The sequence below is a fragment of the Haematobia irritans genome, chromosome 1 (genome assembly GCF_050003625.1).
Source record: "Haematobia irritans isolate KBUSLIRL chromosome 1, ASM5000362v1, whole genome shotgun sequence".
In the NCBI taxonomy this organism is placed as follows: Eukaryota; Metazoa; Arthropoda; class Insecta; order Diptera; family Muscidae; genus Haematobia; species Haematobia irritans.
Window position 1 is genome coordinate 58,835,586 of NC_134397.1, and position 27,499 is coordinate 58,863,084.

Genomic DNA, 27,499 nt, shown 5'->3' on the forward strand with positions numbered 1-27,499 from the left:
AATTTTATTTCTATAGATAATTTTGTGCACATTTTACTTCAAAATTTTATTCTTATAGAAAATTTAGTCAAAACTTTATATCTATAGGAAATTTTGTCAAAATTTTATTTCTAGAAAATTTTGCCAAAATTTTATTTCTAAGAAAATTTTTTCAAAATTTTATTTCTATTAACAATTTTGTCAAAATTTTATTTCTGTAGAAAAATTTTATCATAATTTTATTTCTATAGAAAAATTTTATCATAATTTTATTTCTACAGAAAAATTTTATCAAAATTTTGCTCCTATAGTTTTTTTTCCAAAAATTTTATTTCCATAGAAAATTTTTTATTTCTAAAGAAAATTGTATTTCTATAAGAAATTTCGTCAAAATTTCATTTCTATTGAAAATTTTATCTACATTTTATTTTGTCTAAATGTTGTCTACATTTGTTTTCTTATAGCATTTTTTTCAAAATTTTATTGCTATAGAAAACTTTTGTCAAAATTTTATTTCTATAGAAAATATTGACAAATTTTATTTCTACAGATAAATAGTGCACATTTTAATTCTATAGAAAAAATTGCCAACATTTTATTTCTATTGAAAATTGTGTATACATTTTATTTCTATTAAAACTTTTGTCAAAATTTTATTTCTATAGGAAAATTTTATTATAATTTTATTTCTATAGGAAAATTTTATCATAATTTTATTTCTATAGAAAAATTTTATTCCTATAGATTTTTACCAAAATTTTATTGCTATAGAAAATTTTGTCAAAATTTTATTTCTATAGAAAATTTTGTCAACATTTTATTTCCATAGAAAATTTTGTCAAAATTTTATTTCTATAGAAAATTTTGTCAAAATTTTATTTCTATAGAAAATTTTGTCAAAATTTTATTTCTATAGAAAATTTTGTCAAAATTACTTTTTCTATAGATTTTTTTAACATTTTATTGCCATAGAAAATTGTTGTTAAAAGTTTTATATCTATAAAAAAAAAAATTTTGTCAAAAAATTATTTCTATAGAATGTTTTGTCAAAATTTTGGCCCAATTTGGTTGAAATTTTTCACTAGGAGTACAATTAGCAATATAGTCATGTGTGCCAAATTTGATTGAAATCGGTTAAGATTTAGATATAGCTCCCATATATATGTTTTTCTGATTTCGACAAAAATGGTAAAAGTACCAACATTTTCCTTGTTAAATCGCCACAGCTTAGTCGAAAAGTTGTAAAAATGACTCTAATTTTTCCTAAACTTCTAATACATATATATCGAGCGATAAATCATAAATAAACTTTTGCGAAGTTTCCTTAAAATTTAGATCTACAAAGTGGTGCAGGGTATAATATAGTCGGCCCCTCGACTTTAGACTTTTCTTACTTGTTTTCTATAGCACTTTTTTTGTCAACATTTTATTTCTATAGAAAATTTTGTCAAATTGTATTTCTATAGCTAATTTTGTGAACATTTTACTTCAAAATTTTATTCTTATAGAAAATTTTGTCAAAATTTTAGTTCTATAGGAAATTTTGTCAAAATTTAATTTCTAGAAAATTTTGCCAAAATTTTATTTCTATTGAAATTTTTCTCAAAATTCTTTTTCTATAGAAAATTTTTATCATAATTTTATTTCTATAGAAAAATTTTATCATAATTTTATTTCTATAGAAAAATTTTATCATAATTTTATTTCTATAGAAAAATTTTGTCAAAATTTTGCTCCTATAGATTTTTTCCAAAATTTTATTGCTATAGAAAATTTTTTATTTCTATAGAAAATTGTATTTCTATAGAAATTTCGTCAAAATTTTATTTCTATTGAAAATTTTGTCTACAATTTTTTCTATAGCATTTTTTTCAAAATTTTATTGCTATAGAAAACTTTTGTCAAAATTTTATTTCTATAGAAAATTTTGCCAAATTTTATTTCTACAGATAAATAGTGCACATATTACTTCTATAGAAAAAATTGCCAACATTTTATTTCTATAGGAAAATTTTATCATAATTTTATTTCTATAGAAAAATTTTATTCCTATCGATTTTTTTCTAAAATTTTATTGCTATAGAAAATTTTGTCAAGATTTTATTTCTATAGAAAATTTTGTCACAATATTATTTCTATATAAAATTTTCTCAAAATTTTATTTCTATAGAAAATTGTTATCAAAATTTTATTTCTATAGAAAATTTTGTCAAAATTAATTTTTCTATAGATTTTTTCAACACTTTATTGCCATAGAACATTTTTGGTAAAAGTTTTATTTCTAAAGGGTGATTTGTTAAGAGCTTGATAACTTTTTTTTAAAAAAAAACGCATAAAATTTGCAAAATCTCATCGGTTCTTTATTTGAAACGTTAGATTGGTCCATGACATTTACTTTTTGAAGATAATTTCATTTAAATGTTGACCGCGGCTGCGTCTTAGGTGGTCCATTCGGAAAGTCCAATTTTGGGCAACTTTTTCGAGCATTTCGGCCGGAATAGCCCGAATTTTTTCGGAAATGTTGTCTTCCAAAGCTGGAATAGTTGCTGGCTTATTTCTGTAGACTTTAGACTTGACGTAGCCCCACAAAAAATAGTCTAAAGGCGTCAAATCGCATGATCTTGGTGGCCAACTTACCGGTCCATTTCTTGAGATGAATTGTTCTCCGAAGTTTTCCCTCAAAATGGCCATAGAATCGCGAGCTGTGTGGCATGTAGCGCCATCTTGTTGAAACCACATGTCAACCAAATTCAGTTCTTCCATTTTTGGCAACAAAAAGTTTGTTAGCATCGAACGATAGCGATCGCCATTCACCGTAACGTTGCGTCCAACAGCATCTTTGAAAAAATACGGTCCAATGATTCCACCAGCGTACAAACCACACCAAACAGTGCATTTTTCGGGATGCATGGGCAGTTCTTGAACGGCTTCTGGTTGCTCTTCACTCCAAATGCGGCAATTTTGCTTATTTACGTAGCCATTCAACCAGAAATGAGCCTCATCGCTGAACAAAATTTGTCGATAAAAAAGCGGATTTTCTGCCAACTTTTCTAGGGCCCATTCACTGAAAATTCGACGTTGTGGCAGATCGTAAGTCTATTCATGATGAAATGTCAAAGCATACTGAGCATCTTTCTCTTTGACACCATGTCTGAAATCCCACGTGATCTGTCAAATACTAATGCATGAAAATCCTAACCTCAAAAGAATCACCCTTTATAAAAAAAATTTAAAAAAATTATTTCTATAGAATGTTTTGTCAAAATGTTATTTCTGTAGAAACTTTAGTCAAAAATTTTAGTTTTATAGAAAAATTTTGTCAAAATTTTATTTCGATAGATCATTTTGTCAATTTTTTTTTCTATAGAAATTGTCAAAAAATTATTTCTGTAGAATGGTTTGTCAAAATTGTATTTCTGTAGAAATTTTAGTTTTATAGTTTAGTTTGCCAAAATTTTATTTCTATAGAAAATTTTGTCAAAATTTTATTTCTAGAAAATTTTGGCAAAATTTTATTTCTAGAAAATTTTGGCAAAATTTTATTTCTAAGAAAATTTTCTCCAAATTTTTTTTCGGTAGAAAAATTTTCTCATAATTTTATTTCTATAGAAAAATTTTATAATAATTTTATTTCTATCGAAAATTTTGTTCAATATTTTATTCCTATAGTATTTTTTTCCACAATTTTATTGCTATAGATTTTTTTTATTTCTATAGCAATAAAATTTTGTCACAATATTATTTCTATAGAATATTTTGTCGAAATTTTTTTTTCTATAGAAAAAATTTTCCAAAATTGTATATCTATAGAAAATTTTTATCAAAATTTTATTTCTATAGATAGTTTTGATCACATTTTACTTCTATAGAAAATTTTGTCAAAATTATTATACCCTCCACCATAGGATGGGGGGTATAATAACTTTGTCATTCCGTTTGTAACACTTCGAAATATTGCTCTAAGACCCCATAAAGTATATATATTCTGGGTCGTGGTGAAATGCTGAGTCGATCTAAGCATGTCCGTCCGTCTGTTGCAATCACGCTAACTTCCGAACGAAACTTCAAACTTAGCACAAGTAGTTGTTATTGATGTAGGTCGGATGGTATTGCAAATGGGCCATATCGGTCCACTTTTGTGGAGCCTATAAGAGTAGCATATTTCATCCAATCTGGCTGAAATTTGGTACATGGTGTAAGTATATGGTCTCCAACAACCATGCATAAATTGGTCCATATCGGTCCATAATTATAGATAGCCCCCATATAAACCGATCCCCCGATTTGGCTTGGGGAGCCTCTAAGAGAAGCAAATTTCATCCGATCCGGCTGAAATTTGGTACATGGTGTAAGTATATGGTCTCTAACAACCATTAAAAAATTGGTCCATATCGATCCATAAGTATATATAGCCCCCATATAAACCGATCCCCAGATTTGACCTCCGGAGCCTCTTAGAGGGGCTAAATTCATCTGATCCGGTTGAAATTTGGTACGTGGTATTAGTATATGGTCTCTAAAAACCATGCCAAAATTGGTCCATATCGGTCCATAATTATATATAGCCCCCATATAAACCGATCCCCAGATTTGACCTCCGGAGCCTCTTAGAGGAGCTAACTTCATCCGATCCGGTTGAAATTTGCTACGTGGTGTTAGTATATGATCTCTAACAACCATGCAAAAATTGGTCCATATCGGTTCATAATTATATATAGCCCCCATATAAACCGATCCCCAGATTTGTCCTCCGGAGCCTATTAGAGGAGCAAAATTCATTCGATCCGGTTGAAATTTGGTACGAGGTGTTAGTATATGGTCTCTAACAACCATGCAAGAATTGGTCCATATCGGTCCATAAATATATATAGCCCCCAAATAAACCGATCCCCAGATTTGACCTCCGGAGCCTCTTAGAGGAGCTAAATTCATCCGATCCTGTTCAAATGTGGAACGTGGTGTTAGTATGTGGCCTCTAACAAACACGATATGGACACGAATTTGTCCATATCGGTCCATAATTATATATAGCCCCCATATAAACTGACCCCAGATTTGGTTTGCGGACCCTCTAAGAGAACAAATATCAACCGATCTGGCTGAAACAACCATGCAAAAATTGGTCCATATCGGTCCATAATTATATATAGCCCCCATATAAACCGATTCCCAGATTTGTCCTCCGGAGCCTCTTGGAGGAGCAAAATTCATCTGATCCGGTTGAAATTTGGTGCGTGGTGTTAGAATGTGGCCGCTAATAACTATGCCAAATTTGGTCCATATCGGTCTATAGTTATATATAGCCGATCCCCAATCACACAAAAATTGGTCCATATCGGTTCATAATCATTTTATTTCTATAGAAAATTTTGTTAAAATTTTGTTAAATTTTTATTTCTTTAGAAAATTTTGTTAAAATTTTATTTCTATAGAAAATTTTGTCCAAATTTTACTTCTATAGAAAATGTTGTCAAAATTTGATTTTGTCAAAATTTTATTTCTATAGAAACTTTTATCAAAATTTTATTTCTATACAAAATTTATTCAAACTTAATTATATACGTATTTAATCGGCCTTTTTTAGTTTAATATATACTACCTATGGACTACCTTGCAATTTAGAAGCCGGTGTTTGGAAGTTTTAAGATACCTTCACACAAAAAATTTTTTCTCTGATTCAATCACGAAATTAATTGATCCAATTAATTTTTTAATTGAAATGTCTTCAATCACAGAAATGATAGTATCAATTAAAAAATTATTTGACAGTCAATTAAAAAATTAATCGATCCAATTAAAAAATTAATTGATACTATTAATTTGTGTGATTGATTTTTATTTCAATTAAAAAAATTGTTGATTCAATTAAATTTTTAATTGAATATTTTTTAAAACTCAATTAAGATTTTAATTGGAAAAATTTTCGTGATTTTTTTTCTGTGTTGTCATCGGCAAGTGTTACCGCAACCCAAGTAATTCGATTGTGGATGACAGTCTTCAGTAGAAGTTTCTACGCAATCCATGGTGGAGGGTACATAAGCTTCGGCCTGGCCGAACTTATGGCCGTATATACTTGTTTTATTTGTAACTTTTTTCTAATGGACAACCTCTTGAAAATAAGTCCATGGTATATTTTGAATTTCCAAATCAATCAGAGGAAATTTGGCAATTCAAATACTTGAGAGTCTAACTCACACGTCCAGCCCTATGCCAATGGCATTATGTGATTTTTAATCATCATTCGATTTTGTTACGTTAACTTTTCACTATCAAAGCCCATATCGACGAATTTGATGAATGATTTGATTTGCTTTGAGTTTTAGTTTTTTTTTTCTCAATTTTTGGTTATTTTCGATTTTACAAACTAACCGCCTTTTTTGCTAGATAATCATGATGATGATGATCTTTCCAAAAGTGGGGGATTGCCAGTTGAGACTGTTATAACTGTAATTTGCGTTTTATCAAACATTTTTTGTGTTTTTATTTACAACACTTGTTAACATATTATGCACATTTTTCTATACCATATAAAATATTTTTTGTCATAATGCCAGTCATGCCACCACCGGACGGATCTTTTTCTATGAAGAGCTCTTCAAGCTCTAGCCGTCTTATGAGGAAATCTAATTTTGTTATTAACTTTAAATAACCGACGATTATTTAATATCTAAATAAATAATTTACTATTATCATACCACACACGTGTTGCTTACAACAACGACTGACGATTTTTTCTTTCTGTGGAGATATACAAAAACACAATCTCATGTCCATATTAACAGGTTACAGGGGGTTGCCTCTAAACCTATAGGTTTAGCTTTAAATGATAAATCATGCGTATCATATTAATGATCACCTGCAATAACGTTAGAATTTATGGATGATTTATGATCGAATAATTTGTAAAAAAATATATATATATTTATTAGAATTTATCACCCCATTTAAAATTGAAAAATGAGAATTGTGCTTGAAATTCTAAAAGGAAATAAGGAATTTAGTTTTTTGTTTGTTTTTTTTTTTTTTTTGGTCCATATCGGTCTATAGTTATATATAGCCGATCCCCAATCACACAAAAATTGGTCCATATCGGTTCATAATCATTTTATTTCTATAGAAAATTTTGTTAAAATTTTGTTAAATTTTTATTTCTTTAGAAAATTTTGTTAAAATTTTATTTCTATAGAAAATTTTGTCCAAATTTTACTTCTATAGAAAATGTTGTCAAAATTTGATTTTGTCAAAATTTTATTTCTATAGAAACTTTTATCAAAATTTTATTTCTATACAAAATTTATTCAAACTTAATTATATACGTATTTAATCGGCCTTTTTTAGTTTAATATATACTACCTATGGACTACCTTGCAATTTAGAAGCCGGTGTTTGGAAGTTTTAAGATACCTTCACACAAAAAATTTTTTCTCTGATTCAATCACGAAATTAATTGATCCAATTAATTTTTTAATTGAAATGTCTTCAATCACAGAAATGATAGTATCAATTAAAAAATTATTTGACAGTCAATTAAAAAATTAATCGATCCAATTAAAAAATTAATTGATACTATTAATTTGTGTGATTGATTTTTATTTCAATTAAAAAAATTGTTGATTCAATTAAATTTTTAATTGAATATTTTTTAAAACTCAATTAAGATTTTAATTGGAAAAATTTTCGTGATTTTTTTTCTGTGTTGTCATCGGCAAGTGTTACCGCAACCCAAGTAATTCGATTGTGGATGACAGTCTTCAGTAGAAGTTTCTACGCAATCCATGGTGGAGGGTACATAAGCTTCGGCCTGGCCGAACTTATGGCCGTATATACTTGTTTTATTTGTAACTTTTTTCTAATGGACAACCTCTTGAAAATAAGTCCATGGTATATTTTGAATTTCCAAATCAATCAGAGGAAATTTGGCAATTCAAATACTTGAGAGTCTAACTCACACGTCCAGCCCTATGCCAATGGCATTATGTGATTTTTAATCATCATTCGATTTTGTTACGTTAACTTTTCACTATCAAAGCCCATATCGACGAATTTGATGAATGATTTGATTTGCTTTGAGTTTTAGTTTTTTTTTTCTCAATTTTTGGTTATTTTCGATTTTACAAACTAACCGCCTTTTTTGCTAGATAATCATGATGATGATGATCTTTCCAAAAGTGGGGGATTGCCAGTTGAGACTGTTATAACTGTAATTTGCGTTTTATCAAACATTTTTTGTGTTTTTATTTACAACACTTGTTAACATATTATGCACATTTTTCTATACCATATAAAATATTTTTTGTCATAATGCCAGTCATGCCACCACCGGACGGATCTTTTTCTATGAAGAGCTCTTCAAGCTCTAGCCGTCTTATGAGGAAATCTAATTTTGTTATTAACTTTAAATAACCGACGATTATTTAATATCTAAATAAATAATTTACTATTATCATACCACACACGTGTTGCTTACAACAACGACTGACGATTTTTTCTTTCTGTGGAGATATACAAAAACACAATCTCATGTCCATATTAACAGGTTACAGGGGGTTGCCTCTAAACCTATAGGTTTAGCTTTAAATGATAAATCATGCGTATCATATTAATGATCACCTGCAATAACGTTAGAATTTATGGATGATTTATGATCGAATAATTTGTAAAAAAATATATATATATTTATTAGAATTTATCACCCCATTTAAAATTGAAAAATGAGAATTGTGCTTGAAATTCTAAAAGGAAATAAGGAATTTAGTTTTTTGTTTGTTTTTTTTTTTTTTTTGTAAAATAAATTTCAGTAAATTTGCATAAAAATGTTGTTAGAATGGGCATATTTTTCTATTGAATATTTAAGATAGTCTGGAAGACTTTTCTAGAAAAAGTTTTTTTTTGTTTTTGTAATAACAGCCAGCGACCAAGGAAGAAAATTTAAATATGATACATTCAAAAAAAAAAAAATATATAACTACAACCACGAAAATTGTGGTACCATTATTATTGGATAGCTCTTTTAAGTAAATAAAAATGTATTATTCATCCTGGATCAGAAAATTTCAGTGAAATACACTCAAAAAAGAGTGAACCCACCATCAAGAAAATGGATTTTTTGAAAATTCTAACTAAACTTTGTTACAAAGGGAGATAAAAAATAATTAAATATTCTCCGAAAATTCAAATCAAGAAAATTTATTGGACGTAATTAATTGTTAAAACCCTAAACTACAAGAAATTTCGCTTATAGACCCATCGCTTATAGACATTGACTAAACTACAAGTGTAGCTTAACCAACAGAGGAAAAGAATGTTTGTCAAATTTATTTGGGCAAAGCCCTATAGACTGCAAGATGGTTGGATGGACGCACGTTTCGGAATTACCACATTCCTCATCAGCATCCTCTACTTGCAGCAAAACTATCAACCAATTATCAGAATAAATTCAGGCAGTTTATTAAACCCAACAAAAACCACACTTGAACCCTCCGAAAAAAGGTTTTACATTTACTTCGGCATAAGCCGGCTATCAATGTAAAACCTTTTTCGGAGGGTTCAATTTTATTTTATTTCTATAGAATTTTTGTTTTTTGAAAATTTTATTTCTATAGATTTTTTTTTAATTTTAAAAATTTTTTGAAAATTTTATTTCTATAGGAAATTTTCATTTCATTTATTATCGTACAAAGTGATACAAAAGACCAATAAATAGACCTAAAATCCTGCATCACACAAAATTGTAATAAAATATAAACTTCAACAATGGTATATAAAAAAAAACTAGATAAAATCTTTAAGACAATGGTGTAGTATATAGAAATAATAATAAAAAATATTTATAAATAGTAAGTATACTAAATTTTAAATATATATTAAGATATAATAGATATCTCCTACTAAGCGTTGAAAAATGGCTCCCCAGCCAACGGACTTGCAAATGTGTATTTAGAGTTATGGAACACCCGTTGATAATGCGTTAACAATGATTATATTCGTGGTAAAGAAAATTCCAAAAACCTAGCTCTAAAAGTATTAATAGGAAAATTGAAACTGCGAAGGTTTAAAGGTAGTCTATTCCATATACGAGCAACGCGGACAATGAAGGAACGTTCACATATAGAATGCGATATACGAGGCAACATAATCTGTGGATTGCGAGTCTATCTGGAGAAAAACACCTTATCAAGAAAAAGCAACCTAGATCCACAATTTTGTCAAAATTTTATTTCTATAGAAAATTTTGTCCAAAATATATTTCTATAGGAAATTTTGTCCAAAATATATTTCTATAGAAAATTTTGTCAAAATTCTATTTTCATAGAAACTTATGGTAAAATTTTAGTTCTATAGATTTTTTTTTTGCAAATTTTATTTCTATAGAAAGTTTTGTTACAATTTTATTTCTGTAGAAATTTTTGTCACAATTTTATTTCTATAGAAATTTTTGTCAAAATTTTATTTCTGTAGAAAATTTTGTTAAAAGTTTATTTCTATAGAAATTTTGTCAAAATTTTATTTGTATAGAATATATTGTCAAAAATATATTTCTATAGAAAAATTTGTCAAAACTTTATTTCTGTCAGAATTTTTGTAAAAATTATATTTCTCTAGAAAATTATGTCAAAATTTATTTCTATGGATTTTTTTAAAATTTTTTTTCTATAAAAATTTTATTCCTAGACATTTTTTTTATTTTATTTCTATAGAAAATTTTGTTACAATTTTATTTCTATAGAAAATTTTGCCAAAATTATATTTTTATAGAAAATTTTGTCAAAATTATATTTCTATAGAAAATTTTGTCAAAATTTTATTTGTATAGAAGATTTTATTAAAAAATATTTCCATAGCAAATTTTGTCAAAATTCCATTTCTATAGAAAATTTTGTCAAAATTTTATTTCTGTCAGTAATTTTACCAAAATTCTCTTTCTCTAGTCAAAATTCTATTTCTCTAGAAAACTATGTCAAAATTTTATTTCTATACAATTTTTTTGGAAATTTTATTTCTATAATTTTATTTTATTTTATAATTTTATTTCTATAGAAAATTTTTTCCAAACTCTATTTCTGTCAAAATTCTATTTCTCTAGAAAATTTTGTCAAAATATTATTTCTATAGATTTTTTAAAATTTTATTTCTATAGAAAATTTTGTCAAAATTTTTTTGTATAGAAAATATTGTCAAAAATATATTTCTATAGAAGAATTTTGTCAAAATTATATTTCTCTAGAAAATTATGTCAAAATTTTATTTCAATAGATTTTTTTTGAAAACTTTATTTCTATAGATTTTTTTTTTTTGAAAAAATTATTTATATAAAAATTTTTTTGCTTAAAATTATATTCCTGTACATTTTTTTTAAATTTTATTTTTATGAAAAATTTTGTCACAATGTTATTTCTATAGAAAATTTTGTCAAAATTATATTTCTATAGAAAATTTTGTCAAAACTATATTTCTTTCAAAAATTTTGTCAAAATTCTATTTCTCTAGAAAATTATGTCAACATTTTATTTCTATAGTTTTTTTGAAAATTTTTTTAAAATTATGTTTCTATTGATTTTTTTTTTTGAAAATTTTATTTCTATACTTTTTTTAATTTTATTTCTATAGACATTTTTGTCACAATTCTATTTCTATAGAAATTTTTGTCAAAATTTTATTTCTGTAGAAAATTTTGTCAAAATTTTATTTCTATAGAATATATTGTCAAAAATATATTTCTATAGACAATTTTGTCAAAACTCTATTTCTCTCAAAAATTTTGTCAAAATTAGGAAAAGAGATATGTTTGTTTCGAATTTATTTCGGCATAAGCCGGCTATCATACAAAACCTTTTTTCGGAAGGTTCAAGTGTGGTTCACTGTTGGGTTTAATGAACTGCCTGAATTTATTCTGATAATTGGTTGATTATGTCAAAATTTATTTCTATAGATTTTTTTGAAAATTTTATTTCTATAGAAATTTTTGCGAAAAATTTATTTCTATAAAAGTTTGTTGTTGAAAATTTTATTCCTATACAATTTTTTTAATTTTATTTCTATAGAAAATTTTGTCACAATTTTATTTCTATAGAACATTTTTGCAAAATTTTATTTCTGTAGAATTTGTTGTCACAATTTTATTTCTATAGAAAATTTTGTTAAAAGTTTATTTCTATTGAAATTTTGTCAAAATTTTATTTCTATAGAATATATTGTCAAAAATATATTTCTATAGAAAATTTTGTCAAAACTCTATTTCTGTCAGAATTTTTGTAAAAATTATATTTCTGTTCAAAATTATGTCAAAATTTATTTCCATAGATTTTTTTTATTCTATTTCTATACAATTTTTTTTGAAAATTTTTTTTCTGTTAAAATTTTATTCTTGTACAATTTTTCTGTAGAAAATTTTGTTAAAAGTTTATTTCTATAGAAATTTTGTCAAAATTTTATTTCTATAGAATATATTGTCAAAAATATATTTCTATAGACAATTTTGTCAAAACTCTATTTCTGTCAGAATTTTTGTAAAAATTATATTTCAGTAGAAAATTATGTCATAATTTATTTCTATAGATTTTTTTTTAATTTTATTTCTATAGAATTTTTTTGAAAATTTTTTTTCTTTTAAAATTTTATTATTTTACAATTTTTTTTTTATTTTATTTCTATAGAAATTTTTGTCACAATTTTATTTGTATAGAAAATTTTGTCAAAATTATATTTCTATAGAAAATTTTGTCAAAATTGTATTTCTATAGAAAATTTTATCAAAATTTTACTTCTAAAAAAAAAATTTTGTTAAAAATATATTTCTATAGCAAATTTTGTCACAATTCTATTTCTATAGAAAATTTTGTCAAAATTTTATTTCCGTCAGTAATTTTGTCAAAATTCTCTTACTCTAGTCAAAATTATATTTCTCTAGAAAACTATGTCAAAATTCTATTTCTATAAAATTTTTTTTTGAAAATTTTATTTCTATACAGTTTGTTTTCTTTATTTTATAATTTTGTTTCTATAGAAAATTTTGTCAAAAATCTATTTCTGTCAAAATTCTATTTCTCTATAAATTTTTTTTTATTTCTACAGAATTTTTTTTTTTTTTTGAAAATTTTATTTCTATAGAAAATATTGTCAAAATTTTATTTGTATAGAAAATATTGTCAAAAATATATTTCTATAAAAGATTTTATCAAAAGTCTATTTCTGTCAGAAATTTTGTCAAAATTCTGTTTCTCTAGAAAGTTATGTCAAAATTTTATTTCTATAGATTTTTTTTTTTTTTGAAAATTTTATTTCTATAAAAATTTTTTATTGAAAATTATATTCCTATACAATTTTTTTTTAATTTTATTTCTATAGAAAATTTTGTCAAAATTATATTTCTCTAGAAAATTATGTCAACATGTTATTTCTATAGATTTTTTTTGAAAATTCTTTGAAAATTATGATTCTATTGTTTTTTTTGAAAATTTTATTTCTATACATTTTTTTTATTTCTATAGAAATTTTTGTCACAATTTTATTTCTATAGAAATTTTTGTCAAAATTTTATTTCTGTAGAAAATTTTGTCCAAAGTTTATTTCTATAGAAATTTTGTCAAAATTTTATTTCTATAGAATATATTGTCAAAAAGATATTTCTATAGATAATTTTGTCAAAACTCTATCTTTGTCAAAAATTTTGTCAAAATTTTATTTCTATAGATTTTTTTTTAATTTTATTTCTATAGAAAATTTTATGAAAGTTGTATTTCTACAGAAATTTTTTTGAAAGTTTAATTTCTATAGGATTTTTTTTTGCTAAATTTATTTCTATAGGAAACATCAAGACATCAAGAATTCTACCAATCTATCGAGCAGTATAAAAAATCTACCATTTTTGGTAGAATCCTACCAACTGTGGAAACCGTGATTCTAACGCTTTTCTATACGTTTTGAAAAATTTGCAATTTTTCTAGGATGCAATTAGCATTTTATTTAAAAAAATTGAGGACAGAGTAAGAATTTATTAATTCTTTGTAAGAATTTATTAATTCTTACTCTGTTCTTAACCTATTTGAAACAAAGAAAGTCAAAATTGCCCACTAAAAATATGAAAAAAAGTAAGTCAAAATTGAAGTGAAAACACTTCCTGGTAGTTCTAACTTTATTTCTACTTACTTTGCAGAATTGAATGTTCAGCATCCATTAAGAATATTATTTGAAGAAACTGTAAAAAATAAAACAAAAAATTACGAATTTGTTATTCAATGTTAAAAAAAATAATAATAATACAAAATATAAAAATAATACAAAGTTGTTTGTTTTCCTAATGACCTGTAAATATGTTTACAACACATCGAAATTATATAAACGCCGCAGCTTTCAATATTAATTTCTTCAAGGAATTATATAATAAATATTTGAAATACGCAATTATTTGCACAAAATAGTATCTACACTGACAAAACAAAGTTCAATAGAATTTTCTTTTATGTATAGATTCTCACTTCTCATAAGGACAAAATCAATTCATTGGAAAGTTTATCGACATTTGGTCAAGGAAAAAAAGGTTATAACAGAGAAATACGTCTTCTACGATAAGCAAATTTTAAAGATATACAAATCTTTGTGTTTCGAGCATCATTTGTTTTTTTTTTTCAGTGTAACTAATTTATGTGCATTAAAATCCACTTAATCTGATATTTGTCAAATTTATTAACAAAACAAACAAAAATAATAACAAAATTCTGAATGCCACTAAACAAATAATTTAAGTGTATTCGCCAAAATGTTGTCATTGTTTTCGAGTTACAATTGATAAAGTTTATTTGCTTTTTATGCTAGACCAAATAACAACATTACTAGCGTATTTATACGAATTGTATTTTTGTTTCTAGAATTTTCTTGATTATTGGAGATTTAGCAACATTGTTCCGCAAGTAAAGCAGTAAAGTTGATAATCAGAAACGTAGCTTGGAAAAGGGGAGTTAGACAGTGGCTCTTGAAACAAGAGTATCTTCATTTTTTCAAATAAAGTTTTTCCTTAGCTCATAGTCTTCAATTATTGGCTAATTATATTTCTAATTAATTATAAATATGGTTTTTAAGCTATCCAAGTTTACCACCATCAGCGTTCTCAACGGTGAGAATTTCCGAAAAGTGGCACAAAAAAATTCCACAAATTTAATAAAACTCCATTATTTGTTAAAACACCGATCATATACCGTTAAGAATTCGTATTTGGGAGCAAAAAAACTATAAAATTTACAATATAAAAAATGACACAATCTAACGAAAAGGTGGCACAAATATGTGAAAAATATCACATTTAGTGGCACAAAAAAGAATTACACAAATTTAGTACCCAAATGGAAAACACGATTATTTGTTAAAACACCGATCATATACCGTTAAGAATTTGGATTTGGGAGCAAAAAACTATAAAATTTACAATATAAAAAGTGGCAGAATATGACGAAAAGGGCGCACAATTATGTGAAAAATATCGCATGTAGGTTAGGTTAGGTTATGTGGCAGCCCGATGTATCAAGCTCACTTAGACTATTCAGTCCATTGTGATACCACAGTGGTGAACTTCTCTCTTATCACTGAGTGCTGCCCGATTCCATGTTAAGCTCAATGACAAGGGACCTCCTTTTTATAGCCGAGTCCGAACGGCGTTCCACATTCCAGTGAAACCACTTAGAGAAGCTTTGAAACCCTCAGAAATGTCACCAGCATTACTGAGGTGGGATAATCCACCGCTGAAAAACTTTTTGGTGTTCGGTCGTAGCAGGAATCGAACCCACGACCTTGTGTATGCAAGGCGGGCATGCTAACCATTGCACCACGGTGGCTCCCACCGCATGTAGGGGCATAATAAAAAAAGTGGCACAAACGTATTACCGTTTGAAAAAAGTGGCAAATTTCCTACCAAACTGGCACAACGGTAACACTGACCATCATAGCCTTTGAACTAACCCCCTATTAAAGATTATCATATCTACGTCCCTGTTGGTTTTTTTCTCGTTTTTTTTATTTAGTTTTGTTCTAAAGATATAGTGCTTAATTTTTCATTTAATTTATAGCAAAAAAACAAATACCTGTCGTCATTTTGATATAGGCTCTGTTCAGCTTACGTTGTAGTTTTTTAGTATTTTTTACTTAGTGATTCAAGGCCTTCACTCTCATATTTATTATTGTTATTATTTATCGTTAATACATAACATTGCCGTTTTGTTACAGGTTTAAAATGTTTATGATTGAAAAATATTTATTGAGAATCAAAAACGGCCATAAACATAAGTAAGCCACAGCTGCCTTTTGGGTGAAACTAGACTGGTTTACTTTGAGGTGTAGCTGCCAAAGGTCTTTTGATTGACTGGATTACGTTTTTTTTTTTTGGTTTCAAGCAAATTTTAATAAACAGAACAACGACCGTTTTAATAATATCGCAAAATTAACATTCGCATAAAAATGATAATATTAGGGAGGATAGGCATGTCATTCGTGAGGAAAATTAATATTTGTATAGCAAATTTTGTAGAAATTTTATTTCTGTAGAAAATTTTCTAAAAATGTTATTTCTATAGGATATTTTGTCAAATTTTTTTTTCTATAGAAAATTTGTCAAAATTTTATTTCTATAGAAAATTTTCTCAAAATTTTATTTCTATAGAAAATTTTCTCAAAATTTTATTTCTATAGGAAATTTTGTCACAATTTTATTCCTGTAGAAAGGGAATAAAATCAGCATGCCAGCCTTGCACACACCAGGTCGTGGGTTCAATTCCTGCTTCGACCGAACACCAAAAAGTTTTTCAGCGGTGGATTATCCCATCTCAGTAATACTGGTGACATTTCTGAGGGTTTCAAAGCTTCTCTAAGTGATTTAACTGCAATGTGGAACGCCGTTCAGACTCGGCTATAAAAAGGTGGTCCCTTGTCATTGAGCTTAACATGGAATCGGGCAGCACTCAGTGATAAGAGAGAAGTTCACCAATGTGGTATCACAATGGACTGAATAGTCTAAGTGAGCCTGATACATCGGGCTTCCACCTAACCTAACCTAACCTTCCTGTAGAAATTTTTGTCAAAATTTTATTTCTATAGAACATTTTATCAAAATTTTATTTCTATAGGAAATTTTGTCAAAATTTACTTTCTATAGAAAATTTTCTCAAAATTTTATTTCTATAGGAAATTTTGTCACAATTTTATTCCTGTAGAAAATTTTGTCAAAATTTTATTTCTATAGAAAATTGTCTCAAATTTTATTTCTATAGGAAATTTTGTCAAAATTTTGTTTCTATAGGAAATTTTGTCACAATTTTATTCCTTTAGACATTTTTGCCAAAATTTTATTTCTATAGAAAATTGTCTCAAAATTTTATTTCTATAGAAAATTTTCTCAAAATTTTATTTCTATAGAAAATTTTACTTCTATAGGAAATTTTGTCACAATTTTATTCCTGTAGAAAATTTTGTCAAAATTTTATTTCTATAGAAAATTTTCTCAAAATTTTATTTCTATAGCAATTTTTGTCAAAATTTTATTTCTATAGAAAATTTTGTCAAAATTCTATTTCAGTCGAAAATTTTGTCACAATTCTATTTCTATAGAAAATTTTCTAAAAATTTTATTTATAAAGAAAATTTTGTCAACATTTTATTTATAAAGAAAATTTTGTCAAAATTTTATTTCTATAGAAAATTTTCTAAAAATTTTATTTATAAAGAAAATTTTGTCAAACTATTTACTTCTATAGAACATGTTGTCAAAATTTTATTTCTATAGAAAATTTTGTAAAAATGTTATTTCTATAGAAATATATTGTAGAAAATATTGTCGAAACTCTAAAGGGTGATACGGTCAAAATTTGGTCAAGGGAAAACGCGTGTAAATCGGTGAAATCGTTTATTTAAAAAATCAAATTAAATTTCTTTTTCAAGTTCAATTAGTATAAAATTCAGGAAAAATATTCAGTTAGGCTTTCGCTTTTCCAAATCCGAATTGCCGGGCCTCACGCTTGACACCTGCCATCAGATTTTGTACAGCCACCTTATCCACCTTCTTCGCCGCAGAAAACCAGTTTGCCTTGAACTGCTGCTCGTCCTTAGCAGTTTTTTTGGTCTTCTTTAGGTTCCGCTTAACAATAGCCCAGTATTTCTCAATTGGGCGGAGCTCTGGCGTGTTGGGAGGGTTCTTGTCCTTGGGAACCACCTGCACGTTGTTGGCGGCGTACCACTCCATGGCCTTTTTACCGTAATGGCAAGATGCCAAATCCGGCCAAAACAGTACGGAACAACCGTGTTTCTTCAGGAAAGGCAGCAGACGTTTATTCAAACACTCTTTCACGTAAATTTCTTGGTTGACAGTCCCGGAAGCTATGAAAATGCTGCTTTTCAAGCCACAGGTACAGATGGCTTGCCAAACCAGATATTTCTTTGCGAACTTTGACAGTTTTATGTGCTTGAAAATATCTGCTACCTTTCCCCTTCCTTTTGCCATATAAAACTTCTGTCCCGGAAGCTGCTTGTAGTCGGCTTTGACGTAGGTTTCGTCGTCCATTACCACGCAGTCAAACTTCGTCAGCATCGTCGTGTACAGCCTCCGGGATCGTGCTTTGGCCGTCGTATATTGTTTATCATCGCGATTTGGAGTCACTACCTTCTTGTAAGTCGATAGTCCGGCTCGTTTTTTGGCTCGATGCACGGCATATCGGAGAGAGAGGTTAGGGTTTCGCTTGAAACTACCGGCAACTCTCTTTGTCGTCTCAGCGGCTTCCGGTTTTCGATTTCCCCCCGATCCAGACTTCCTGGCTGTCGACAAACGTTCCCCAAACACTTTAATTACATTTGTAACGGTTGATTTGGCAACTTTTAGCGATTTTGCCAGCTTTGCGTGCGAGTAGCTCGGATTTTCGCGATGCGCGAGCAAAACTTTGATACGCTGCTCTTCTTGCGTGGACGGCATTTTGACAACTGAAGAGTGAATTCCAAAATCAAAATAGGAGCAACATTCTACACACATACACCTTCAAAATGAGGGGTGTTCAGGTTTTTTAAATGCAAAATTGAAAGAAATACGTCAAGTTTATATTGACCAAATTTTGAGCGTATCACCCTTTATTTCTGTCGGAAATGTTATCAAAATTATATTTCTATAGAAAATTTTGTAAAAATTTTATTTCTATAGAAAATCTTTTCAAAACTTTATTTCTGTCGAAAATTTTGTCAAAATGTTATTTATATAGAACACTTTATCAAAATTTCACTTCTATTGAAAATTTTGTCAAAATTTTATTTTTATAGAAATTTTTGTAAAACTTTTATTTCTATAGAAAATTTTATTACTATAGAAAATTTTGCCAAAATTACTATAGAAAATTTTGTCAAAATTTTACTTCTATAAACACTCTTGTAAAAATTTCAATTCTATAGAAAATTTGGAAAATTTTTAATTCTATAGAAAATGTTGTCGAAACTTTATTTCTGTCGGAAATTTTATCAAAATTATATTTCTATAGAACATTTTGTAAAAATTTTATTTCTATAGAAAATTTTATCAAAACTCTATTTCTGTCGAAAATTTTGACAAAATTTTATTTCTATAGAACATTTTATCAAAACTTAATTTCTATAGAAAATTTTGTACAAATTTAATTTCTATAGAAAATTTTGTAAAAATTTTTTTTCTATAGAAAATTTTGTCAAAATTATATTTCTATACAACATTTTATCAAAAATTTATTTCTATAGAAAATTTTGTCAAAATTTAATTTCTATAGAAAATTTTGTCAAAATTATATTTCTATAGAAAATTTTGTCAAAATTTACTTTCTATAGAAAATTTTGTCAAAATTTTAGTTCTATAGACAATTTTGTCAAAATTTAATTTCTATAGAAAATTTTATCAACATTTTATTTCTATAGAAAATTTTGTCAAAATTTAATTTCTATAGAAAATTTTGTCAAAATTTTATTTCTATAGAAAATTTTGTCAAAATTTAATTTCTATAGAAAATTTTATCAAAATTTTATTTCTATAGCAATTTTTGTAACAGTTTTATTATTATAGAAAATTTTGTCTTCATTTTATTTCTATAGAAAATTTTGTCAAAATTTAATTTCTATAGAAAATTTTGTCAAAATTTAATCTCTATAGAAAATTTTGGCAAAATTTTTTTCTATAGAAATTCTTGTCAAAATTCTATTTCTGTCGAAAATTTTGTCACAATTCTATTTCTATAGAAAATTTTCTAAAAATTTTATTTATAAAGAAAATTTTGTCATAATTTTATTTCTATAGGAATTTTTGTCCAAATTTTATTTCTATAGAAACTTTGTCAAAATTTTATTTCCATAGAAATTTTTGTCAAAATTCTATTTCTGTCGAAAATTTTGTCACAATTCTATTTCTATAGAAGATTTTGTGCAAATTTTATTTCTATAGAAAATTTTGTGCAAATTTTATTCCTGTAGAAAATTTTGTCAAACTATTAATTTGTATAGAACATGTTGTCAAAATTTTATTTCTATAGAAATATTTGTCAAAATTTTATTTCTGTAGAAAACTTTTTTAAAAATTTCACTTCTATTGAAAATTTTGTCAAATATTTATTTTTAAAGAAATTTTTGTAAAACTTGTATTTCTATAGAAACATGTGTCAAAATTTTATTACTATAGAAAATTTTGCCAAAATTTTATTACTATAGAAAATTTTACCAAAATTTTATTACTATAGAAAATTTTGTCAAAATTTTATTTCTATAAACAATTTTGTCAAAATTTTATTTCTATAAACAATTTTGTCAAAATTTTATTTCTATAAACAATTTTTCGGAAGGTTCAAGAGTAGTTCACTTTGGGTTGAGTGAATTACCCGAATTTATTCTGATAATTGGTTTATAGTTTTGCTGCACGTAGAGGATTCTGATGAGGAATGTGGTAATTCCGAAACAGCTGTACATCCAACCATCTTGCAGTCTATAAGGCTTTGCCCAAATAAATTTGACAAGCATACTTTTCTTGTGTTGGTTAAGCTACACTTGTAGTTTAGTCAATGCATATTTTTAAGCTGAGATCAAAAACAACAATTATAAAAAATTTTGAAAAATTTTATTTCTATAGAAATTTTATTTCTATAGAAAATTTTGTCGAAACTCTATTTCTGTAGAAAATTTTATCAAAATTATATTTCTATAGCAAATTTTGTTTAAATTTTATTTTGATAGACAATTTTGTCAAAATTTTATTTCTATAGAAAATTTTGTCAAAATTTTATTTCTATAGAAAATTTTCTAAAAATTTAATTTATAAAGAAAATTTTGTCAAAATCTTCTTTCTATAGACTTTAAAATAAATATATTTAACTTTTGACTTACTAAATTTTATGAAAATATTGAAACCTTAACAAAAACTAAACATCGATTGATTTATAATTTATTTTTTTTGGTTTTTTTTTTGTGTTTAATTTCGCAACAAACAAAAATCACAATATTTGAATATCAAAACCTATGGGTCAATACCTTGCGAAAACGGATGCGATGATATGTCGTCACAACATCATTTTACCTAATATTAATGAGATAAAAAATAAATCCAATATACTACAAAAAAAAGACAATATGGCAAAACTAAATAAAATATGTAAATTATAAACAACAAACAAAAAAAAAAAAAACAAAACTGTTTGCTATTGTATTATATAATTTCTTTTTCAACGGTTCACAAATCTTCGAAGATATAAGCAAAGAAATGGTCAACAAATACGATGAAATGCGAAAAGAGGCCAAGCTCAAGGGAGATGCTGGCTGAAGGGAAATTAATCATCATCGATCTACGAATTAATAAATGAATAAAGACATCAATCTTTCACGGAGATAACAATGTGATCACACCAAACAACCATGCGATTTTAGTTTATATTACGATATGTCAACTATAAAATTTATTCAAAACAAACGAAGGCATATATATAAAAATTTAATCTATTTGCGGTGATTTAAATTTATTTAGCGAGAAGAACCAAAAAAATATTTTCACAATGAGAATAAATTATGGTAAATAAAATTAATTTAAATAAAATAAATTTAAACAACACTAAATAATATTATTTCTATAGAAAATGTTGACATCTTCTATATAAAGAGAAGTTTGACAAAATTTTCTATAGAAATAAAACTAAGACAACATTTTCTATAGAAATAAAATTTTGATAAAATCATATATAGAAATAAAATTTTTACAAATTGTCTATAGAAATAAAATTTTGACGAAATGTTCTATAGAAATAAAATTTTAACAAAATTTTCTATAGAAATAAAATTTTGACAAAACTTTCTATAGAAATAAAATTTTGATAAAATCATCTATAGCAATAAAATTTTGACAAAATTTTTCTATAGAATTGAAATTTTTACAAAATTGTTTATAGAAATAAAACTTTGACAAAATTTTCTATTGTAATAAAATTTTGACAAATTTTTCTATAGAAATAAAATTTTGACAAAATTTTCTATAGAATTGAAATTTAAAAAAAAATTCGATAGAAATAAAATGTTGACAAAATTTTCTATACAAATAAAATTTTGACAAAATTTTCCATAGAAATAAAATTTTGACAAAATTTACTATAGAAATAAAATTTTGACAAAATTTTCTTAGAAATAAAATTTTGACAAAATTTGATATAGAATTAAAATTCTGACAAAATTTTCTGTAATAATAAAATGTTGACAAAATTTTCTATAGAAATACAATTTTGACAAAATTTTTCTATAGAAATAAAATGTTGACAAAATTTTCTAAAGAAATAAAATTTTGACAACACTTTCTATAGAAATAAAATTTTGACAAAATTTTCTATACAAATAAAATTTTGACAGAATTTCCCATAGAAATAAAATTTAATTTCTATAGAAAATTTTGTCAAAATTTTAGTTCTATAGACATTTTTGTCAAAATTTAATTTCTATAGAAAATTTTATCAACATTTTATTTCTATAGAAAATTTTGTCAAAATTTTATTTCTATAGAAAATTTTGTCAAAATTTTATTTCTATAGAAAATTTTGTCAAAATTTAATTTCTATATAAAATTTTATCAAAATTTTATTTCTATAGCAATTTTTGTAACAGTTTTATTATTATAGAAAATTTTGTCTTAATTTTATTTCTATAGAAAATTTTGTCAAAATTTAATTTCTATAGAAAATTTTGTCAAAATTTAATCTCAAAATTTTCTATAGAATTGAAATTTAAAAAAAAAATTCGATAGAAATAAAATGTTGACAAAATTTTCTATACAAATAAAATTTTGACAAAATTTTCCATAGAAATAAAATTTTGACAAAATTTACTATAGAAATAAAATTTTGACAAAATTTTCTTAGAAATAAAATTTTGACAAAATTTGCTATAGAATTAAAATTCTGACAAAATTTTCTGTAGTAATAAAATGTTGACAAAATTTTCTATAGAAATACAATTTTGACAAAATTTTTCTATAGAAATAAAATGTTGACAAAATTTTCTATAGAAATAAAATTTTGACAAAACTTTCTATAGAAATAAAATTTTGACAAAATTTTCTATACAAATAAAATTTTGACATAATTTCCCATTGAAATAAAATTTTCACAAAATTTACAATAGAAATAAAATTTTGACAACATTTACTATAGAGATAAAATATTGAAAAAATTTTCTATAAAAGTAAACTTTTGACAAAATTTTCCATAGAAATCAAATTTTGACAAAATTTTCTATAGAAATAAAATGTTGGCAAAATTTTCAATAGAAATAAAATATTGACAAATTTTTCTATAGTAATACATTTTTGACAAAATTTTCTATAGAAATAAAATTTTGACAAAATTTTTCTATAGAAATACATTTTTGACATAATCTTCTATAGAAATAACATTTTGACAAAATTTTCTATAGAAATAAAATATTGACAAAATGTTGTATAGAAATAAAATTTTGACAAAATTTTCTATAGAATTGAAATTATTACAAAATTGTTTATAGAAATAAAATTTTGACAAAATTTTCTATAGTAATAAAATTTTGGTTAAATTTTCTATACTAATAAAATTTTGGCAAAATTTTCTATAGTAATAAAATTTTGACAAAACTTTCTATAGTAATAAAATTTTGACAAATTTTTCTATAGAAATAAAATTTTGACACAATTTTCAATAGAATCGAAATTTTTAAAAAATTTTCGATAGAAATAAAATTTTGACAAAATTTTCTATACAAATAAAATTTTGACAAAATTTTCCATAGAAATAAAATTTTGACAAAATTTACTATAGAAATAAAATTTTGACAAAATTTTCTATAGAAATAAAATTTTGACAAAATTTTCTATAGAAATAAAATTTTGACAAAATTTTCTATAGAAATAAAATTTTGACAAAATTTTCTATAAAAAAAAACATTTTGACAAAATTTTCTATAGAAATAAAATTTTGACAAAATTTACTATAGAAATAACATTTTGACAAAATTTTCTATAGAAATAAAATATTGACAAAATTCTCCATAGAAATCAAATTTTGACAAAATTTTCTGTTGAAGTAAAATTTTGACAAAATTTTCTATACAAATAAAATATTTGACAAAATTTCCTATAGAAATAAAATTTTAACAAAATTTACTATAGAAATAAAACTTTTACAAAATTTCCTATAGAAATAAAATTTTGACAAAATTTTCTATAGTAATAAAATTTTTAAAAAATTTTCAATAGAAATAAAACTTTGACAACATTTTCTATAGAAATATTTTGACAAAATTTTTTATAGAAATAACATTTTGACAAAATTTACTATAGAAATAAAACTTTTACAAAATGTTGTATAGAAATAAAAATTTGACAAAATTTTCTATAGTAATAAAATTTTTAAAAAAATTTCAATAGAAATAAAACTTTGACAAAATTTTCTATAGAAATATTTTGACATTTTCTATAAAAATAACATTTTGACAAAATTTTCTATAGAAATAAAATTTTGACAAAATTTACTATAGAAATAACATTTTGACAAAATTTTCTACAGAAATAAAATTTTGACAAAATTTTCTATAAAAATCAAATTCTAACCAAATTTTCTATAGAAAAAAATAGAAAAACTTTTGACAAAATTTTCCATAGAAATCAAATTTTGACAAAATTTTCTATAGTAATAAAATGTTGACAAAATTTTTCTATAGAAATAAAATTTTGACAAAATTTTTCTATAAAAATAAATTTTTGACATAATCTTCATAGAAATAAAAATTTGGCAAAATTTTCTATAGAAATAAAATTTTGACAAAATTTTCTCTCAAATAAAATTTTGACAAAATTTTTAATAGAAAAAAAAATTTGGTAAATTTTCTTAGAAATAATATTTAAAATTTTAATAATAAATAAAATTTGACAAAATTTTTCTATAAAAATAAATTTTTGACATAATCTTCATAGAAATAAAAATTTGGCAAAATTTTCTATAGAAATAAAATTTTGACAAAATTTTCTCTCAAATAAAATTTTGACAAAATTTTTAATAGAAAAAAAAATTTGGTAAATTTTCTTAGAAATAAAATTTTTACACAATTTTCTATAGAAAAAAATTTGACAAATTTTTTAATAGCGTCCACTGTGACCAAATGGCATCCAGATTTATGTGTGAAAAAAAAACGAATAGTAAAAACGGATATTGGAAAATGAGATTCCATTGGATTTGAGGTATTGCTTCTCTCGAACAAATTGACCACTATGGTTAAATGGAAAAAATGGCGAAGGATCTTTCTTTTAGTTTTAATTTTCCTCATATAAATACATATTAGGTCAATATTTATTTCAGTCTATGCACTATTCCATGGGAATAATTCTAAACAAGCATTCTAGAATAAATGCCATTGCATATAAATGCATAAAACAAAGTTCCTCCCATCCCATCCCATGCCACTATAATGAAATGGATAAAAGCCACTAACCTTTTATAAAACCCAATTAACATTTTGATTCTATACTCTGGTTTATTATTATTTTGTTGTTGGCTTTTCTGTATTTTCTAGTGGCCTATAATTAAAAATTCCAGAACTATAAAAAGGCAGAGACTGACGTCAATTTACAAAGAGCTAGAGAAAAACTGCAGCATTTATTCAACAAAATGAAAGAAAAATGGCAAATAAATCTCAATTAAATTAATTACCCCCTCCATTGGTTTGTTTTTTTTTTTTTTACCAAGCCAAGGAAGAACAGGAAGGGGGAATTTCAGGAAAAAAAACGAATACATGTGAATGTGAGTACAACCTGTTTTCAATAAAATATAGGAATTTGAATGTTATTTCAAAACAAAGTTTTGTATAGAATTTCTATGAACCCCTCCCCATCGACAATCCAACAGGAAACAATGACTGTCATTCATTCATTCGATAAATCTAGGTTTTCGCAAAAACAAAATTCTAAAATCAGGTATAACATCTCATGATTATTGTGTTTTTTTATTTGTTTTTTTTTTTTTTATTTATTTATTTGTTTTTATTGTCACAGACTATAAAATAAATTTTTAATTATGTATATATTTTTATACTTATACTTATATTCAAAAACCTGTTAAAAAACATATACACTAATTAACTGCTAACTTATTACAGGGTTTTATTAATGCTAAATATTTTAGATTTCACCTATAAACCGGCTTAAAAGTGGTATCTTTCAATGAACTCATACAATGCTTTAACTCTATAGCATTTTGCGGTCAGAAATAAGGATTATAATTGGAATTTATGTTAACATCGATTTCAATTTTTCGACTTTTTAAAAATTTTAAAAGGTCAACTTATCGGGGTTTCGATTTTTTCAAAGTTTAAAAAAAGTAGACTTTTCGACCCTTCGATATTTCAACAATTTGAAAATTTTGTCTAAATTTCATTTCTATAGAAAATTTTGTCTATATTTTATTTCTATAGAAAATTTTGTCAAAATATTATTTCTATAGAAAATTTTATCAAAATTTTATTTTTATAGAAAATTATAACTAGAGAAAGTTTTTTCTATAGAAAATTTTGTCAAAATTTTATATCTATAGAATTTTTTTTTTCAAAATTTTATTTCTAAATAAAATTTTTAAAAATTTAATTTCTATAGAAAATTTTTGCCAAAATTTAATTTCTATAGAAGATTTTTGTCAAAATTTTATTTCTATAGAAGATTTTTGCCAAAATTGTATTTCTATAGAAAATTTTATCAAAATTTTATTTCCATAGAAAGTTTTTTGTCAAAATTTTATTTCTATTAACATTTTTTTCAAAAAATAAAATTTTATTTTTAGATAACATTTTTGTAAAAATTTTACTTTTATAGAAAATTTTTGTCAAAATTTAAATTCTTTAGAAAATTTTTGTCAAAATTTTATTTCAGTAGAAAATTTTATCAAAATTTTATTTCTATACAAAATTTTGTCAACGTTTTATTTCTATAGAAAATTTTGCCAAAATTTTATTTCTATAGAAAATTTTGTCAAAATTTTATTTCTATAGAAAATTTTGT

The 27,499-nt window shown here is 24.8% G+C and overlaps 1 protein-coding gene across 1 annotated transcript in view; it reads right to left on the minus strand.

Annotated features, from left to right (window-relative positions):
• Positions 1-27,499, minus strand: part of LOC142221015 (uncharacterized) — a 294,520-nt gene that overhangs the window by 234,963 nt on the left and 32,058 nt on the right. Inside the window, exon 2 of the mRNA XM_075290497.1 lies at positions 14,125-14,173. The gene's annotated coding sequence lies outside the window, so the exon portion shown is untranslated. The remainder of the gene's footprint in view (positions 1-14,124; positions 14,174-27,499) is intronic.